At 32.4% G+C, this 21,532-nt stretch overlaps 1 long non-coding RNA gene across 3 annotated transcripts in view; it reads right to left on the bottom strand.

Moving 5' to 3' along the window:
* Positions 1-207: 207 nt before the first annotated feature.
* The window catches only part of LOC110598920 (uncharacterized), a 379,394-nt gene continuing 358,069 nt past the window's right edge, over positions 208-21,532 (bottom strand). For 2 of the 3 annotated variants that reach the window (XR_013425804.1, XR_013425805.1), the window contains 5 exons: positions 8,546-8,608; positions 7,650-7,670; positions 7,543-7,572; positions 2,103-2,255; positions 208-480 (listed from right to left, as the gene is read on the bottom strand). This is a non-coding gene — a long non-coding RNA (uncharacterized LOC110598920). Of the gene's footprint in view, positions 481-2,102; positions 2,256-7,542; positions 7,573-7,649; positions 7,671-8,545; positions 8,609-19,718; positions 19,830-21,532 lie in introns of all 3 variants that reach the window. The other variant, XR_013425807.1, reaches the window with a different exon arrangement.

The raw sequence follows: 21,532 nt of genomic DNA on the forward strand, positions 1-21,532 counted from the left end.
TAAATTGGTCAAGTAATCCAGTTACATTTGGGGATCATGTTTCTGGATGTTATGAAACATTAAGGCTAAATTGGACTTAATTGACTTGAACGCTGTATTGTATAAAGTTGTTTCAGTGTTACTCAAAGCAGAAAAACGAAATGATGAAAGAAATGGTTATATCAATTTAGACTCTAAATATTCGTAATGAAATAAAGAATGCACACATAAGGATACACTTGAAATTTATTGCTTTAAGAAAGAAAATGGATTTGTGTTACTCAGAATCATTAGTGAAATCAGCTTGACAATTTGAAATTGAGACTGTCTAATCAAACATTAGGTATCAGAAAGGCAGGTATCAGAAATGCAGAAAATACATGGTTATTGTCTTTATGTATTCCACATTGTGTTTTTAATCACTCTATGAAAAGTTGATAGAAGTATGAAGTGAGATGAAGGATGGAAAATGCATACAGCAACTGGATTTTCGTATCAAACCTGTACAAAAAAATAAAGGAGTAGATTATAATTTTAATGTTATTATAATTTATATTTGGCCTTGCACAGAGTAGCATTATAAATAATTTCAGTTAATATAATCCAGTGATCAAAAGAATAGCTCACACAGATGATATAGTTAAATAATTTTAAGTACCTGAAACAATGTAAATTATCATCATCTTCTACAATTTAAATTTCTTTTATGTCTATCACTAATCTATTGTATTCCACCCTCTAAATACCCTAGACATTTTATTTGTATTTATTTACCTAAAATAATATTCTATTGTACCTTTTATTGAATTAATATTTTCAAGCTTTAAATAATGCCTAGATGATCATGTTCAGATCTTTCACTCTATTAATAGCTATGGGGAACTCAACTGGAATAAAATCTCCAAAAGCACTTAAAATGATTAAAGTAGTATTCCAATGACCTATGGAAATACATCATCAATTTTCTGAGCATTCCAACTCATTCTGCTCATTGGTCAAAACCAAGAAGCAACCTACCTGTTTTGGCTAAAGAATTAAATGCATTTGTTATGACCTTTAAGTTTCTCTTTCTCTCTCTCTCTCTCTCTCTCTCTCTCTCTCTCTCTCTCTCTCTCTCTCTCTCTCTCTCTTCTATAAAGGAAACTGTCTCATATAATTTCAATAAATGTTTGAATTCTGTGAAATTCCACTTTTATCTGAAAAATATTCTTGAATTTCATAATGAAATACTTTTCGTAACGTAGCATTGGGACTGTTGTGTTTCAATAGTTAAAACTGGAATTCTATAAATAATTTGATAACATTTCTACATCTTGTTGATAATCTTTTATTGGTAATTGCTCATTAGAATACCTTAATGCAAGACCTCTTGAACTTATTGTGTAATGAATCATATACTGATATGCTAAAATTCAGATTCTGACAGTATAGGTTTTGATGTGGCTACTTTCTTTAATTCTAACAAGTTCCTACTGGTGCTTGTGCAGCTGCTCTAAAGATTACATTTTAGGAGGGAAAGTTTGAAACAGCACTCAGGATAGCTCTACCGGTAGGGTAGTCTGTAGTTGTGGCAGGGCAGCATGTAGTTATATACAACACAATCTGATCGAAGGTTTTGGGTGGTATATAATATAATAGTCTCACCAATTCTATATAGTGGTTAAATATTATTTTTATATGCTGAAATTGAGATTTAGAGGGCTATGGGTGTGGCTCAGTTATACAGTGCTTGCCTGGCATGCTTGCAGTCATAGATTCAATTCCCAGTACCAGGAGAAAAAAATAAAAAAGAGGAACAAAAGAATTGGGTTTAGAGAAGATTGGGAATGACCAGGATACAAACACAGGTATCCCCTTACTTAGAGCCCAGCTTCTTAAATAGAGAAGAAACAATTATTTTTCCCAAAACTATTTAGATAGATAAGTATATTTCATAAGAGCTACATCAGTTACATACAGTTCTTAAACTGATTTGATGACCTATCAAATCCCTTATTGGATTTGATTTGATGACTTTATTTTGTTTTCTTTTTTTAACACTCAGAATTTATATTTCCAGAAAGTTAAAAAAGAAGATGATGATGATGATGATGATGATGATGAAGTCACTAGACTCAGCTTACCTCTTTAATCAAGTCCTATGGTTACCAAGCAACAAGTTAAGGATATTCCACAGGGTTACGATATGGATATGGATTTGGATTTGGATATGGGTTAAATCCTTGGTATGGTAAGAATCCTGGGTTTGATCCATATGGATATTTCTGAAATTTCCGCTGCATATTCACAAAAGAAAGAGAAAATTAGATTTGAGAGAAGTTACTACAAATGTCTCACAATGTCACAAAAAGATTAGATAACTATAAGTCCTAAGAAAGTAAATATCAATTGCATGATTGTGTTTTCAAACTCTTAGTTTTGATTTCACTTTTTAAAAATAAGAAAAATGTTTAAAAGAAGATAAAATGATAAAGCACTTACATATTAACTCCTTATTGACAATTTAGTGATTAGACAATACGTTCCAGACCACTGATTAGAGTCAACCACTTTAAATGAGATTTCAATCTGTTATCATATTGCCTCTAAGCTAATACTTTGCCAATCCTTGAATATTACAGGGAGGAGGAATTTCCTACTTCCAACTTCAATAGAATCATGCCACTTCCCTTGGTAATCTATAGCAAATTTTGGACTCTTGAAATTTTCATATGTTTAATATTCTTTGTATAGAACATTCCTTATCCTTCCTTTTGTAAGTTTTTAGGGTGTCATTTTATTGCTATTTTTGTATGTTAAGATGGAGAATTTGGGGGATATCGTGTTCATATAACACATCAAATAAATGGGACACCAATAAGGTGACAGACTGACTGATTTGATGCTCCATGTTCCTTGTGTCTTCACTCCACAACAAAGGATCAAATAATCCCCACCCATTTTAATAAAGTTTTGAAGCAGATTATCAAGTGCAATGGAAATATGGGAGCATTTTTACAAATCATAGAGATACATGTCAGCTCATAAAGAGAAGGGCACATGTATAGCATCCACCTCTTGTCTCTTGAGAAAACCTTGAATGAAGAAAGACTTTAGTGAGCAAGGAAAGAGGAAGAAGGAGGCCCCTGACTGTCACCACTCATGTTGGTACCCCCAGAAACTAATTTAGATTTACTAAAGAGACAAGCAATCCTGCCTAACTTCCCTCAAATTAGGGTCTACCACTTTGAGCAGCTTAGTCCAGAGAAATCCCCAGAAAAGAATGGAGTGGCCCTGCCCATATTTTCACATCTCTGGAAGCAAACAGAATCCACTACCCTGATTCCTCATGAAGTAACCAGGCAGTCTTGCCACCCACTATCAACCATAGGTATCCTACTCCATTGGTTTGGTCTACATATCCATGATCCTGGGAAGTAGTCAGGCAGGTTTTCTGACTTTCTTGGCCCATATTAATGTCCCCAACTAGTATCAAATATCCCTCATCCTGTTCTGGTCCCAAGAAGCAGCTGGGCATCCCACTCTCAGAAGCTATTCTTACTGAGGCCATGAGAACACCTTTACCCATGACCATCCACCTTGTATCACAAGAAGCAATTTGGGAATACTTGTTGAGTTGTACTCTGAGGTCCTATGAAGTCAACAATTAAGATCTCATACATTGATGGATGCCTATATTGGATCCCCTGGTACTGCATGGTCTTTGCACAAGCCTTAGACATAACACCATACCTTTATTAACCAATTAAAACTTATGGGCATCTCACATTCACTACTGTGTACACTGTGCAAAGAGTTGCCAGTGAACCTTGCCCTACTCTGCATGAGCTGCATCTCACCTAGCACTGTAATTCCAAAATTTTCTGTAGTCTAAGTGTTGAGATGCAAAGAGATATCACCAACATGAATTATAGATATAAAAAAAATTAGATAGATACTACATTAATGCATCCAGCTGGACCAAAGCCAACACAATATATCCAACCAACCTCCTAGGATATATTATCAACAAAATGTTCTTTATTACAAAAGACACTCTAAAAATTGGTAGAGGAAAATGAGCCACTAGATAGAGAAATATCAAATAAGGATGCAGGAAGCATGAAAAGGCAAGGTGATGTGATGACTTTAAAGGAACACAGTATCTCTCTAGCAATCAGTTCTGGAAAAAAATGAAATAGATGAACTGACTAAGCTAAACAAGAGAGGAGCAAGACAGCAAAGAGTATATCAAACTATTAAGAAAACTAATCAACAAAATGACAAAGTATGTCTTTATTTATCTGTAATTACCTTAAGCATAAACAGACCAAATTCCCAAATAACACATATTATAGAGACTAAATGGATAAGAAAATAAGAACAAACACACACACAAACACACACACACACACACACACACAAACACACACAAATACACACACAAAAAACCCAGAAACAATAGCAATGATATTCTGTTTAAAAGAAACTCTCTTTGGTTATAAAGACAACCAAAGATTAAATGTGAAAGGATAGAAAGTGTTTCACCAGTACATTGTAAACAAAAAACTTGCCAGAGTAGTTATAAATATTTCAGTTTAAATAAACTTTAAGTCAAGAACTATAACAAGAGACCAAATGGTCACTATATAATGATATTGAGGTCAATTCAACAAAGAGAAATAATAATAATTGTAAATATCCATTAACCACACTACGGAGTTCCCAACTGCATAAGTCAAACATTATTAAATCTAAAAGACAGAAAGACATTAATAAAATAATAATCTGGGATATCAAAAATCTATTTTCATGAATGGAAAGAAGACAAGGACAAACAAAGTCAGCAAAGAAACACTGGAATAAAATGATAATGTAGACCAAATTGACTTAACTGGACATATTTGGTCAAAGAGACATTGTAAAATATTTTATGCAACAACAACAACAGAATATACATTTTTGTCCTCAGCAAATAGAGTATTCTCCAGAATAGGACATGTTAGAATGAAAAAAATTCTCAAAAATTCAAAAAGGTTAAAATCATAGCAGGCATCTTCTCTAAAGTAAATGAAATTAATAGCAAGAGAGGCTTTAGAAATAGTAAAAATGCATGGGAAATAAATAACATTGTGTTGAAAGACAAAGAGAGAATTAAATGAGAAAATGAGTGGGGCACAATGGTTCACACCTACAAGCCCAGCTCTGGAGGTTGAGGCAGGAAAAGCCAGACTCAGCAAAAGCAAGGCACTAAGCAACTCAGTGAGACCGTGTCTCTAAATAATATACAAAATGTTGTTGGGGTGTGGTTCAGTGTTCGAGTGCCCCTGAGTTTAATTCCCAATACCCCTTGCTGCCGGAAAAAAAAAAAAAGAGAGAGGGAGGGATGAAATACTGTTATAAAATTAATATAAAACAAAACAAACAAACCAAACAAAATCAGAAAGAAAAAATAAAACATACCATACTTAAACATCTAGGACAGCAAAATCAATACTAAGATGCAAGTTTATAGCATTAAATGTGTATGTCAAAACAGAAAAAGATTTCAATAAGCTATATACAAAGGAACTGAATAAACAAGAAAGCAAAGACAAACCAAACCCAAAATTAGTAGCAGGAAAGAATTAACAGAGAGAAGAGAAATAATTGAACTTGAGACTAAAATTAACACATAAATGATGAAAGAAAAGGAGACTTTTTGAAAAGATTAACAAAATTGACAAATCTTTAGCTGGACTAAACAAGAAAAAAGAAGCAAGATCCAAATAAATAAAATCACAAATGAAAAAGGCAGTATTAGAACTGATACTGTCAGGAAAGGAAGGGGGGGAGGGAAAGGAGAGATACTTAATAAGATTGATCAAATTACATAGGTGCATGTATGAATATGGCATAATGAATTCTATTATTATGTATAATTATAATGCACCAATAAAAATGTGAATGGCCTTTCTAGATATTTCTCAGAAAAGGGTACACAAATTGCTAACTTGTATATGAAAAACAATGTTCAACATCATTAATCTCAGGGAAATCAAACCCAAACCATACTTAGATGTCATCTCACTCTGGTTTGAATGAGAAAGAAAGAAAGAAAGAAAGAAAGAGAGAGAGAGAGAGAGAGAGAGAGAGAGAGAGAGAGAGAGAGAGAGAGAGAGAGAGAGAGAGAGAAAGAAAGAAAGAAAGAAAGAAAGAAAGAAAGAAAGAAAGAAAGAAAGAAAGAAAGAAAGAAAGAAAGAAAGAAAGAAAGAAAGAGAAAAGAAAAAAGGAAGGAAGGAAGGAAGAAAGACCACACCAAAAATACAAAGAATAACAACTGCTGGTGTGGAAAGACGGACTCTTTATAGTGATGATGGAAATATAACTCAGTAAAGCCATTATGGAAAACACCATAGAAATTCCTCAAAAGTCTAATTACTCCAGTACTGAATATATATCTAAAGAAATTAAATTCAGTATGCCAAAGAGACATTTACACTCCTGTGTTTAGGGAAGCACTTTTCACAATACTCAAGATCCAGAATCAACCTAGGTGTTCATTGATAGATAAGTGCATAAATAAAATACAGTATATACACAGAGTGGAATATTTTCTAGTCATAAACAAATAACGAAATTCTGTCAGTTGTAACATAGAGGGAAATGCAGGACAATGAAAATTTTTGAACAGAGAGACTATTAGGGCATCTGTTACTTATATGTGGAGCTGAATCCTTGACTTAAATAAATAAAGATGAGAATATTGGTTACTGGAGCCTGGGAATGATGTGGGGGAGAAGGAGATGGAGAAAGGATGGTTAATGAGTACAAGGTTGCAATTGAATAGGTGAAAGAAATTCTTATGCTCCATTGCAAGCTACTATGGCTAATAATAAATCATTAAATATTTCAAAATTGCTGCTGTAGAAAATTCTGAATGTTCCCTACACAAGAAAGTGATAAACATCTGAAGTGACAGATACTTCAATTTTCTGAAAAGTCGAATTTAGCTGTGCCTGGTAGCTGTGCCTATAGTCCCACATAGTCAGGAGACTAAGATGGGAATATGGACCAGCCCAGGAGCTTGAGATTAGCCTGAACACAGAAAAACTTGGTAAAAAAGGAAATTTGATTATATTGTATCCTGTTTACATGTATGTTTACTGTGTGTAAATTAATAAAATATATTTAAAATAGTCATTGAGACTACATGTTAAGATAAAGGTCAAATAAGTGAAATTTTCTTATTTAAAATATTTAGCTTAACCTATTAAATTTATATTCCTAAAAATGTGAGTTGGTGCAAAATTACCACATCATATGTGTCAAAATTAGCCTTTAGCCTTTATTCTTCATTAGGTATGTCTTATATTTAATATAATTAGGACTACAATTATTCTGTGCTTTATCAGACAAAGATAGGTTAGTCCCAAGGGAATAATGGGATTGTTTTAGAATAGCATTATGAGTTTATATTGGAATTATTATGCAGATATTGGGATCTTTTTTAAATAATAAATAAATAAATAAATGTGTACATTAGTCATTCATATTTCAGACAGAAACACTGTTTCTTTCCATAGACTAAGGAGGAATACTTACAAGGAATTTTTCTCGTCTCTTGAATCGTTTCTATGAAAATAAAACAAAATATGTTAAAAATTCAATACAGTTTGATTACATAGTTTTCCAGTGATGACATCTCTTACCTCCTCAGAAGAATCAGCACTCTGCGGGGGGAACAAGAAATTAATTAATATTTTAATTTTATAATTCAAGATTGATTATAAAATGACTACTTGCCACAATTACAATTAAACAGAAGGAAAGCAAAACTTTGAGTAGATGATACACTACTACTTTTATTATTTTAAAATTAATTATTACATAATTAATTTGTTATAGTCATGTACCTATTCTCTTCCATCCATATTTCTTAAATGTGTGATATGGAGAAAAACTTTCTTGAGCATAGATAGGAAACAAAAGTTGAAAGTGACATTTTTGATTTTTTTAATATGGATAATTTGTAAGTAGCTCACAAGCTATTTAGATCCAAATACTTGGATAATAGAGTATACCATTATCCCTCTCTCTATTCTTCTTATTATTTTATTCCTCCTTATGTCATTTTGCAATGAAAAGTGACAAATGCTGGTCTCATAAGCAATTTGTTGTCTAAAACACTCATAGAATTACTGTGTCACTGGAAGTAATATTATTTGTGACTTAATTCTCAGTCACTATGTAAAATGAAGAGGAGAGGATGGCATGAGGAGGAAGATTAATATGAAGACCTCTGTTGAATAAAGATTTCCAGGAATTTTATAAGCTATTAGTATCATTAATTCTGAAACACTTTAAGTGTTTTTATTTTTATATAAAGCTAATTACATTTGAATACATAAGATGATATATTGGAAATTTATTCTATGGCCTTAGTAAACTTTTATAGCTTATTTCAAGGAGTCTAAACCTATGAAAACATTAAATTTCTAAAGTCACATTCTGATGATTGCTAATATAGTTCAGCACACATAAAGCAAGACAGAATCTTTGGAAAGTTACTGAAAACACATTCTTCACAATTTTCTGATACACTTACTATCATGGAAACCATGAGAGCCAGGAGAAAGGCCAAGACCAGGAACCTCATATTGGCTGAGTCCTATGAAAGCACAAGTGAGAATCAGTGAACTGTTTATTCCTGCACTCACACAAAAAGCATTCATTCTTCACACTATACCACAAAGCTTTGGAAAATCCTAGAGAAACAAAGATGATTAAAACACAATGTCAGATATTACAAAACCTAGGGATTGGAAATACTGATGAGCAAAGAGGTGTGCTCTGAAAACACTGAGAACTACACAAACAAATAAGTATTGTAATAGGGGAAAAGAATGAGACATTAAAATAAAAAAGTTGACAAACTGCTATACAGTGTTAATTTTAAACAATAACAGATTTGATTCAATGTAGAAAAAGGCTATAAAAATATGATGTAAATTATTTACTAAGGGGATAAACTACTTTGAAAAGTTTACTTAAAGTATGGACATGATATATACATTGCGTAAGGGAACTTATGCTATTTTCCTACCAACTTTGGATTTAAACCTTAAATATGATATAAAAGTCACTATTTGAAAAGTAAATATCAGATATCTCATCAATAAAACAAAAGACTCTGGTAATTCCCACCAAATAAGGAAAAGGAACATGCCAATCCTTTTTCTACACATTCAATTTGTACAATGATTGATGAGGTCAGCTCTGAGGAATCGAGATTCTGAATTCACCTTCACATCCTGACCTGGGATCATCAAATCTTTTATTACTTCTCTATGAAAAATTATCAATAGATAATATGTATCATAATAAATGATTATTAATTAATTTTAGTAAGAAAGGGATAGACTGATACATCATGTTACATTGTTCCTGAATACATTACCTGTACCAAAACTGAGACTGAAGAGTCAAAGAAGCTGCAGAGGCTGAGCAGAAGAGACTGTGATGTAGTCCCCTAGAGGGCTGGTGTATTTAAACACACTGAAATATCACCTTTGTTTTTCTAAATAATGTCAGGATCCAGGAAACTAGAAAGAATGCCCACAATCTGTCTCTACAACTCTAACATCAATTTAATAATGTGATTTTTACTGGAGAATATTGTGAAGGCTATGTGACCGGAAAACAAATAGACCCATCAAATGCTGAGCTCTCTGTCAGTGGAGGCTTGTGAGGAGAAGACAGTGGGAAACACATTCTGGATTTCACGAAGCATAGAAATGATTGAAACGAGGAAAATTGTTTTGGTGGATCCTCAAGTGTTTTGTCCCAACAAATGCAATTTAAGCTTGTATCATGCCAAAAATGTTATTCACCATTTTATCAATATTTGACCTGTTCTGTAATAAATTGATGTAATTAACCTGACTTAATCAGAGCCATTGTTATGTTCAAATGTGTTTCCTCCAGATCATTATTTAAAATATACTTTTGCCTTATTCCATTTACTTGAATACTTGAAGTCAGAAACTAGGTGCAAACAGTTGATGAAATTCAGTAATTTCTAGATATCCTATGACAAAACTCTTCCCATGTTTATTATGACTCTAAGAACTTAGTGCTATATTTTTCTCACAGCAACTGGGTATTTATGAGTGGGAGTTTAATTTCCTTCTATATAGTCTGTAGGAACTCATTTTCCTCCATCAAAGCCATGTCTTTATATTTTTTAGACACGGAAAAAAATTCACTGCATTCACTAGGTACTTTGTATAAATATCCACTTTGCTTGCTATTGGATAATTAATTCCTTGTTCTCAAAACTGAATATTAGAAAATCTTTTGTGAAATCTAGATAAATTATATAGCCTTATGCATTTTTACTCAGAATGTGGTACAGTGCATCAGAAAAATCAGCACAACCTGTAGCATTATTTCTTTCTTTGAAATAAAAATTCCTGGTTCCTCTTTCCCAGTTTGATGAGTCAGGTTTGAGTATGCATTTGAATATCTCAAGGTGATTCTCTGAACTCTAAAGTTGGATAGATAATATAAACAATGCATTTTTGTCTTTAGATTTGATTTCATAAGGAGAAATTAGATTAACTTTATATTAAGATTTTTTTAAACAATGTTTATTAAATGAATTTTCTATGCAATAGTGGAGCTGACACATTGAGAATTAGGATTACTTTGGGTTGAAAAAAATGAAAAGTTTTCTTATGTAATTTCAGAACAAATTTCCTAAAATTATTGTATTTTGTTATGTGATCCAATCATTTTATGTACATGTTCATTGTTGCATGAAAAGTGAAACAAATCTTGAGTGTGTTGTGCATAAAACAAAGATTCATGGGGTTCAGTAACTATTCAAGTATGTCTGAATTTTTTAAATAAACCCCTGTTAATTTATTTTAAAAGTACTGATTGTTTTTCTTCTTTCCTTCTTTCTGTCCTTAATTTTCTTCTCTGATTTACTCTTTGTTAATTTATTCCACCAGCATGATTAGCCACCATCATGGTGGATCTACAGTATTCACATCAAGTACACAAGATAATAATGCTTCAAGGATCACCAAACAACTTCCCACAAGTTAACAAATGCAGGTTAAAAGATGTTGAGCTGGTGAAGTGACGGGCTCCTATAATCCTAGGCCCTCAGGAGGCTGAGACAGGAATATTGTGTGTTCAAAGCCAGCCTCAGCAAAAGTGAGGTGCCTAGCAACTCAGTGAGATCCTGTCTCTTAAAAAGATACAAAAATGGTCTGGGTATCAATTCTTTTTTATCCCTCAAATAAAGCATTTCATTTTTGTATTTGTTCTAATTAGTTACACATGATAGAAGAATACATTTTGATTCATTGTATACAAATGGAGCACACCTTTTCCTTTCTCTGGTTGTAAATGATATAGAGTCACACCACATGTGCAGTCATACAAGTACCTAGGGTCATGATGTCTCTCTCATTCCACCATCTCTACTACCCTCATGTTCCCTCCTCTCCCCTTTATCCAACCAAAATTCCTCCATTCTTCCTATGCCGTTTGAAAATAAAAAATAGTGAATGAAAGTGAAAAAAAATGGTCTGGGGATGTGACTCAGTGGTCAAGTTCAATCTCCAGTACAAAATCTCCAGTACAAAAAAAAAAAAAAGGTTGAATCCACAATTAAACTTAAATCATTGATATTGAATTGGAACACCAAAATATGGGCATTGTTCCCTCATTACTTTCTGCTTCAACAATTTAAAAAGAGAAGGGTCAGTGTACAGCAGTGTGAAACAGCTGCAGTGCACTGTAAACAAAGAAGGAAACTTATGTGCTATAGTCCTATACTCAGGAACAGTACAGATAATTGTGGAAGACTGATGGACCATAACACGTCTGATATTACATAATTGAGCAGGTCAAATGCCTTATTATCTATAAACAACATGATGGTCTTTGAAAATATCAAGTGCCATAGCCTGTGAAATGCCATGGTGTTCATTTAAAAGGAAAATATCAGTGAAGGCCCATGGGCATATCAGACATGCTGCATTTCATAGGTGCTTTTAGGATCCTACTCAAGAATGAATATTTAGAGATATTTTTGTCCACTTCCTCTTCCTCTTCCAAAACACACCTTATTTACTTTTTAACTAAAAAATGCTCATGATGTATGTATACGTTTGAATTATCAAAAAATACTGCAGTTGACCATATTGAAGAGTGTGTGACTATCTAGAACCCCTTTAACACTACATTACAGTGGCAAGCTGGGTATCTTATCTTTAGGGGCTAGCTGTATAACAGATGAAGCATACAAGGTTGAGGTAACTACAGAAACAGAAATCCAGGAACAGATTAATTACATATATTTAAATTAGGGAAGAGAGTGAGCATGCTAGTTCTATAACTTAACAACTTGTCAGATTATTGATTGTATTCAAAACTCTGAAAATAGAGATTTTACAGGACAGATGTGTCAAGTCCTTAGAAGACATAGGCTGAGGATAGATTCTATATCACTCCAATGTAATGAGAGAGAGAAAATAGAGAAGTTGATGAAAATCTCTGAGTAGGAAAGAATAACTGAAAAGAAGAATATTTCCAGTTAAGGTGTGTATTATAGAAACAAAGGGGATGAAATTTCATGAAGCTTAGTGCCCATAAGCAAATGTTGCAGTCTACTTGGAGGTTACTTAAGTCATGAAACTGCAGTTGTCTCTGGAAAACTGTTACCATATTAGTTAAATCTGGGTTAAATGGGAATGTGTAGAAATTACACTGCAAATAGGTATTGCTCAAATATAAATTTAGGTATTGTCCTTGTGATTTTCATTATCACAATCTTCATTAGAAGCAAGTATTCAGAGGTGGTGCTTTGGGAAAGAGATTGCATCATGAGGTCTCTGATCTCATCAACAGATTAATCCATTGAGGGATTTATATTTAATGGTGTTATTGGAAGTGGTAGAAATGGTCAGTGTGGTGACTAGTTGGAAGGTTACTGGAGATGTGTCTTGGAAAGGGTGAATCTTGTTCTTGGCCCCTTCCTTGCACTCTCTTTCAGTCCTTCCCTCTGTTCTTGATGGCCATGATGTGGGCAGCTTCCTGTGATGCTCTATGGCTACAATGTTTCTGCCTAGGAGCCAGTTGATGACAGGCTGAGACCTCTGAAAGATGAGCCAAATAATCTTTTTCTCCTACATTGTTTCTCACGTATTTTATCCCAGTGATGGAAAGCTCACTAACACATTGGTATAATATTAGTTTTCCTTCTTCTAGTTGTTTATTTGAATTTTGTTTGCTGTGGCCTCTCAATGTTCTTGTCTTACAAATCACATGGGGGATATTTTTAAAATGCAGATTCTGACCCCACTGTTCTCAATGTGACTTTACTCTCTGAATTTCTCACAAGTCCCCAGATTATGCTCTTACAGCTTCTGTAGCTTCTGCAAAGATATTTCAGGAGGAAAAGTTTTAAGCAACATCCAGGCACAGCTCCAGTGGCGGGATGGGTTGAAGTCCCATACACCATTCTGATCATGGTTTTATATACCACGTCTTGTAATAGACTCCTCAATTCTACAAGGTCATTAGGTATCATAATACCTAGTTTGTTGATGATAAGATTGAGATTTATAGTGGATTCAGAATAGTTCAAGGTCATGAGTAGTTGTTGTCAGGTCAGGCACAAACACATGTATTCCCTCCTCACAACATAGCGTCTCAGCCAGAGCAGAGCAGAAACTGATTCTCAGAAGGATTTAGATAAATAATTGTATTATTGTAGGTATATATTAGACTGTTTTAAAATGAGGTTATATTTAGTTTGATGGATTGATTATTTTTTCTTTTTCCAACTGTCAGCACTAATACATCTGGAAACAAAATGTGTCTCTAGACTCAACTTCTCCTTTAGTCATTTCCTGTGGTTACTGAGTTATGATATGCATAGAGAAACAATGGAAGGGTACTAGGGATTGAATTCAGGGGCACTCAACCACTGAGCCACATCCCCAGCCCTATTTAGTATTTTATTAAGAAGCAGGGTCTCATGGAATTGCTTAGCACCTTGCCATTGCTGCAGCTAGCTTTGAACTTGTTACCCTCCTGCGTCAGCCTCCAGAGCTGCTGAGATTACAGGTTTATGCCACCAGGACCAGCTGAGAGAAAAAAATAAAATGATGGAAGTTGGGGCAATCATAGATATCCTGTAAAGTATATATTTAGGAAAACTTTTTCTTCAAATGCACAATAATGAGAAAATTACAGAGAATTGAAAAAAATGCCTATTCATGTATTTCACAATAATTTCCATTAAAAACAGAATATTAATGATGATAAAAACTTATGAATCAGCAGCATTATTTTGTTCTCAAATTTTAAAATAAGTTTTCATTTCTATGAGGAAAACATTTAAAAATGTAAATATGTTACATTTACGTTTTTACTGTTTATTGATAATTTTGTAGTTTTATAACATGCAGAACCACTGATTACCACCAAACATTTCAGATGAACTTTAAATCTACTTCATAATATTGTGTCCAAGCTACAATTTTGCCAATCTTTGAATAACACAGGGACAGGGAAATTCAATATTTCCAATTTAAATAGAATTGTCCATTTGCATTTTTGATGTACAGTGATTTTACTGACTCCTAAAACTCCTACATTCTTTAATATTCAGTTAGTATATTATCCTTCATTCCTCCTCTATATCTGTTTTATTTGGTGTAATTTTTATTCCTCTGTTTATTATGGCAGTAAGAAGAATTTTTGAGATCCTTTCACATTGATATGGCATGCCAAAAATTTCAAGACAGAATAATAGCTATTATGAAAAATTTGACATAAATAAAAATTTGATCTTATTTAACATGGTCAGTTTAACATTGTGACTTTAAAGTCTGAAAAATAAGAAGGCTTGAAACATATCCTGTTAAATATGTAGACATGCATAATACTCTTTTAGGCATAAGTTATAATTTTAAAAAATTAGAATTTCAACAATTGATTAGGTCAAGAAATTATTATTTCTAACTGGCACTGTTAGTTAAAGTTAGGAAGTTATGTTGGTTTCTTTAGGACGGTATTGTCAATAGCAATCTAAAAAAGTACAGTAGATCCATGGATCTTGGTGAAAGCACCAGTGAATCATAAACAAATGTAATCAGTGTATACTTTAGCCATTCATGATATGGATACATTTCAAAAATAAGTGTTAATTCCTTTAACACATCAGATACGCAGAGAAAAAAATATATTTGGATTTTACAACATTATTAAAATATTTCATGGTATTTGTTTTTGTACCAAAGGTATTTTTGTAAAAAAATTTCAAGAATTAAAAATTCAATATATATATGTAGATATAGATACATGGATGGATAGATAGATAAGGGATTAGATAAATAGATCTTTAGATACATGTATACATTTTTATTTAAGAGGCTTAGAAAATATTTCCAAAATAATGCAATGATAAAAATTAGAAAAAAATTAGAAATGATAAAAAAATTTTTATATGCCAAATGACAAGAATAAGAAAATTAAATAGGTAAGGTAGAAAAGTTGAACTTATAATAAGAGTATGAATTTTTCATACTTTAAAGGCAGTAAGGGCAATGAAAAGGTGAAGGGAAATTTTACTGATGAGAATATAGCAACTTAAAAAAGTCAGTTTAACACTATAATACATACATTTCTAAAAAGAGAACTTAGGTTATTTTATTATTTACATTGAACTTCAAATTTAAGTTATATTTAATACCAGTTATTACAGTAGTGCATGTCAGACATATGGTTGAGGAAATAAGAAAACTGTGGGAATTTCTGCCAAACAGGGAAGAAGATGTATGCTCTCTCCACATTCTGCATTATTTGTTCTGTACAGTGATTACTGAGATCAGCTGAAGGGAACTGAGTCCCTGAAATCAAGTTCAGATCCTAATCCTAACATGGGGTCTTTTTTATGAAAGAATTTAAAATTTGATTTTTAATTGATTTTATCAAGTGAAAGATTTGACTAAGGGGCTGGAATATTTAACATTGAAATACCACATATGTGTTTTTATAATTAATGTCATTTAATCAATCACCTGATGGGATTAATTGGGTGGTAATTGAAGGCAGGTAGGTTGGGGTTAGAGAAGGTGGAGCACTGAGGGTATAGTTTTGGGGTATATATTTTGTATCTGGCAAGTAGAGTCTCTCTTTCTGCTTTCTGATTATCATGTGAGCCACTTCCCTCTGATATACTCTTCTGCCATAATGTAAATGGTAAATGCCTTACTTGGAGCCCCAAGGGATGGAGCTGGCTGTCCATGTACTATACCTCTGAAACTTTGAACCCTCAAATAAACTTTTCCTCCTCTACAATTGTTCTGGTTGGGTCTTTAAATCACAGCAAAGAAAAAGCTGATAAAACACTATTTATGTGATAATTTTATGGAAACTTAAAATAATGCCCTAAACTTGTCCTTATAAATACTAACAGTAAACATAATAGGCTAACTTTTTTATAAATTATCATGAACACAAAATAAGCAAGGAACAAATATACCCATCAAATGTTAATTTTCTTTTAATCCAGGCATGGGTAAAGAAGACAAAAGGAAATGGATGACGTAGTAAGCCAAGCACAGAATCATTGCATGATAAAAAATAATTTGTAGAACACCATCTACTCTATTTCAACAAATGCACATCCAAGATGGTATGGTTCTATGCCAAAAATGTTATTAACATCTTAACAGCATTTTACTTGTTCTCTACTAAATAATGGCAACTAGTATACCAACATTGGAGTCATTATTTACTTCAAATTTGTTTTCTATAGATTATTACTTAAGATGTGCTTTTGCCTTATTCCACTGATTTTAGAATATTTTAAATCATAAGATACATGTAAACATTTTATGAAATTTCATAAACTCTGGGATATTTTCTGATAATATTATAATTCTCATATTGAAATTCAATTCTCATATTGAATATTATTATTCTCATACTTAAAGTAAAATGACCCTAGATTTTTAGTACTAAATATCTCACACTGTACCTGGATAGTTATGTTTGTGCACTTAATTTTCTTCCTTAAAGTCTTTGGAGTCTCATGTTCCTCAGAGGAAGACATATGTTAAGATTTTCCAGTTAGGCATAGAAAAATATCAATTTTCCACCAATAAAAATGTTTGTCAAAAAAAAAGAAAAATAACAATTTTCACTATATTCCTAGGCAAATTTATGTTAAGAATCCACTTGTTTGCCACAGTCAATGTTCTCAAAATTAAATACCAGGAAATCATTTGAAACCTTTGATAAGTTATACATCTGAGTGCAGGTATACTTAAGAGTGTGGCAAATGGGATCAAGATAATGTAGGTCATAGGGAAGCCAGTGTGAAATGCAAATTCTTAGTGCCCATTTCCAAACATGCTGCATGCTGAACACAGCCTTGAGATGCACCTAAATCTGCATTAACAATATCTGAAAGTGATTCTTTTTGTATTATAAAAGTAAAACATTCACAAAATAAACCTTTAAACAGAATATCTAGGGTTTTTATAAATATGATACCATAAATAAACCAATGGTTTACTTTTGTATCCAGAGAATAAGGAAATAATTATTAGGTAAATATTCTGTACTATGTTATAGTAATCCTGTTAAAAATTAAGGTCATTCCTGGATGATATACAATACAATAAAATGTTTCATTAAGGAAAATATATAATTTTACTCAAATTCTACTTAATCATTCTTGTGCTTAGGTCATGTGATTTCTACCACAGTGAGTTTGCAGTCCTTTCTTCTGCTTTGGAATTTTCATTTTTCTACTTCACTCACATTCGGAAGTCATATACTTTCTAAAATATCACTACAGTAGAAAGGGTATGTGAAATTGTCTCTAGGCCCTTGACCTTCATTTTGTTAAGCAGACATCACTGCTTGAGATATTATTATACATTACTTATTTACTTTGTGTCTATTTCTCTCAAGTACAATGTAAACTCTTTGCAGGCTGGAATTTTCTATTTTATTCCTTGCTATATCTGCAACATGAAGAATGGTGCCTGACAGTAAATCTGACTCAATTAGCACTTCTTTAAAGTCATTGCTGTCACCACCAATAACGGACATTGGCACTCTGTATATATGTGTTCCTTACTCCTGTGATAGGAAATGGAGATTTTTTTTTCTTTCCTTAGGGATTGACCTAAAGAATTTTAAGACCTCAGAACTTTAGGATATGTTATATGGCAAACTTTAAAAAGGAGTAAATCAAATGTTGAAATAAGCTGACTACATAATTCAGTTGAGCAGTTGATATTGGAGACTATATATTTGGAAAATATAAAATTAAATTATTTTGAGGTCCTATTATGTAAAGTTATTTCAGTGCTATCCAAACTGGGAAGAAAGGGATTAAAGGAATGGTTACATCAATTTAGCCTGTGAATATGAAAACAGCTGTAAAGAACATGCACAGAAGAATGTGTTTTACATATTGCTTTTAGAAAAGAAATGGGTATCTCTTACCCAGAATCATTAGCCAATCAGTTTAATAGTTTAAAATTGAAACAGTCTAATCAAAATTAATTCTAAAGGGAGATATGACAAAGTACAGAGAATACACTAAATCATGATCTTTATTTTTTCATTTTGTATTTTTGACTATCCTACCAACTCTTCATGAAAGGAAATGTTGAAATAAGTTCACTACATAATTCAGTTGAGCAGTTTTTCCATACTTCCATATGAAGTATGGAAAAAATATATGTAGTGACTGGATTTTCAAGTTAAGTCTATACAGGAAAAGAAAATAATGAATTATCTCTGAAATTGAAAGGATATACAACTATATTTACTTTGGTTTGGTTCATAGTACCAATTTATGGATAATTTCAGTGTATATAATCCAGTGTCAAAAAGGAATCTCACACAGATAAGGAAATTTAATAACTGTTCAATAAATACTTGAATAAATGTGTTATCAGACATCTTATACAATATAAATATTTTTATGTCTATCACCAACCTATCACATTCATTCTGTAAATGTAACACCTACATTTTATTCATATTTCTCTTCAAAATAATATTTTAAATATATTCTTCCTTGATAAATATCTTCAATTATATTAATTCCTATAGGATCATGTTCAGACTCTTCTGCATCATTAGTAATAGATAATTTTGTTGGAATAAAATCTCAAAGTGCATTTAAAACATTTTATTTGTGAAATAAAACTAAAGTATCTAGAAATAAATCCAGGTATTCCCAAAAAGCTCCTTTTTGAAAAAGCAGGAAAAACAAGTAATGAAGAAAGGACAATATCTTCAATTGATGCTACCAGGAAAATTTCATAGCCATATGCAGAAGAAAGAAATTAGATTCCTGTCTTTCCCAGTATATAAAAATGAACTGAAAATGAATCAAATTCATAAACTGTCACATCAAGACTGTGAAATTACTATAAGAAAGCAATAAGGAAAACATGTTAGAACGTTGATCTGAGCAATTTTATTTTTGTTTGTTTTTGTTTTCCATGGTTAAGTATATTTATTTATTTATTTATTTATTTATTTATTTATTTAGAACACTGGAACAGTACAGTATATACACACATAAGCCATCCAACATATATAACATTGGGAAATATGATATACATTTGTACATTACACAATATACAAAGAAGTGACTTTCATGACCTGTTCGACAATTAATTTGAAGGAAAGAAGTAAAACACTTGAAACAAACAGTGCCTTACATTTTTGACAGTATGTTGCCAGTTTTACATGACATGGCTTGTTTTGACATCAGTTGCTCTTGCCCTTTGAGAATCATACAGCTTCTCAGGTCCTGGGGAGGAAGATTACCTCTAGATAGGGAATAGGGGTGGGAGGGAAAGGGAGGGAGAAAGGGAATAGCAAGGATGATGGAAGGAGATAGTCATCATTATACAAAATACATGTATGAAGATGTGAATTTGGCGTCAACAATTTTATTTTTGCATATGACCCCAAAAGCATAGAATGATGCCTGACAGCAAATCTCCCTCAATCAGTACTTATTTAGTTAAAATTATTTCTGTCACCACAGATGAAGGACACTGGCATTTCTTATGTAAGTGTTCCTTATTCCTGTGATAGAACATGGAGATTTTTTGGCAGAAAGTGAAGTTAACAAGTAGGATAACATCAATTTTAAAAAGCTTCTGCACAGTCAAACAAATAATGAAAAGAAATAAGAGACAACCCAGAGAATGACAGAAAGTAGTTGCAAAGTATTTGCCTGACAGGATATTAACTTCCATAATATGTAAGGAGTACAAACAATAGCAAAATAGCAAATAATGTGATTTAAGAATATATGAATGACATGGATAGATATTTCTAAAAACAGTGTATATAAATTGCTAACAAACGTGAAAAAATTCTCAGAAAAATTCAAATCAAATGGCATCTCACTCATGTTAGAATGGCTTGTCTCCAAAACAAAGAACAAATGCCCTGAGAATGTGACCAAAGCAGGACTCTCACACACTGTTTGTGGGAATGTAAGTAAATGCAGCCATTGTGAAAACAGAAGTTTCTTCAACAATTTAGAAATAAAACATCCACATTTTCCAGGTATCCCACCGAAGGGTATATGTTCAAAGGAATTGAAAGAGTATGCTGACAAGACATCTACGTGTGCATGCTTATTACAGCTCCATCCATAGTGGCTTAGTTGATTCTGGAATCAGCCTAGGTGTTCATTGATAGATGAATGGATAAAGAAAATGTGGTGTACATACACATGTAATATTTACAAGTATAAATAAGGAATAAAATTATGGTATTTGCAGACACATGAATGGAATTGAAGGACATTATGTTAAGTGCAATAAATCAGGGACAGAGAGACAAATACTTCATGTTCTCAATTATACGTGAAAGCTAAAAAGTTAATCTTATGTAAATAGCACTGAGAATACTCACTACCAGAGCCTAGGAATAGTGTGGGTGTGAGAGAGGAAGAGATGGAGAAACTATACTTATTGGGTACAGGGGTGCAGTTGGAAGGGTTGAATACTTTCTTTGGCTCAATAGTATGTTGAAATATTTATGGTTGACAATAAATAATTAAGTATTTTAAAATAACTTGTAGAGAAAATTTTGAATGTTCTTGTATAAGAATAAATATATATGAAGTGATAGATCTGCCAGTTAATCTGATCTGGTTATTACATATTATATATGTGAAGCTGGTATGGTACATCTGATCTGTAGTCCCAACCATTTGGAAGCCTGAGACTGGAAGTTTGATTGAACCCAAGAGTTTGAAACCTGCTAGAGCAATATAACAAAATCCTATTCCAAAAACATAAAAAAGTACTTTTACATCCCATTTAAATGTGCAATTACTATATCATTTAATATAAAAATACATTTTAAATAATTAAGATACATATTTGGACAAATACCAAAAATTTTAATTTATGTTCTTAATTATCATGGTTCATTAAACCTGTTAACTTTGTAATCTTAAAAATATTAGAATGTAGAAATTTAATGTATCATACATGTCATTCCCTGCCTC

This window comes from Ictidomys tridecemlineatus, chromosome 9 (assembly GCF_052094955.1).
Source record: "Ictidomys tridecemlineatus isolate mIctTri1 chromosome 9, mIctTri1.hap1, whole genome shotgun sequence".
NCBI lineage: Eukaryota > Metazoa > Chordata > Mammalia > Rodentia > Sciuridae > Ictidomys > Ictidomys tridecemlineatus.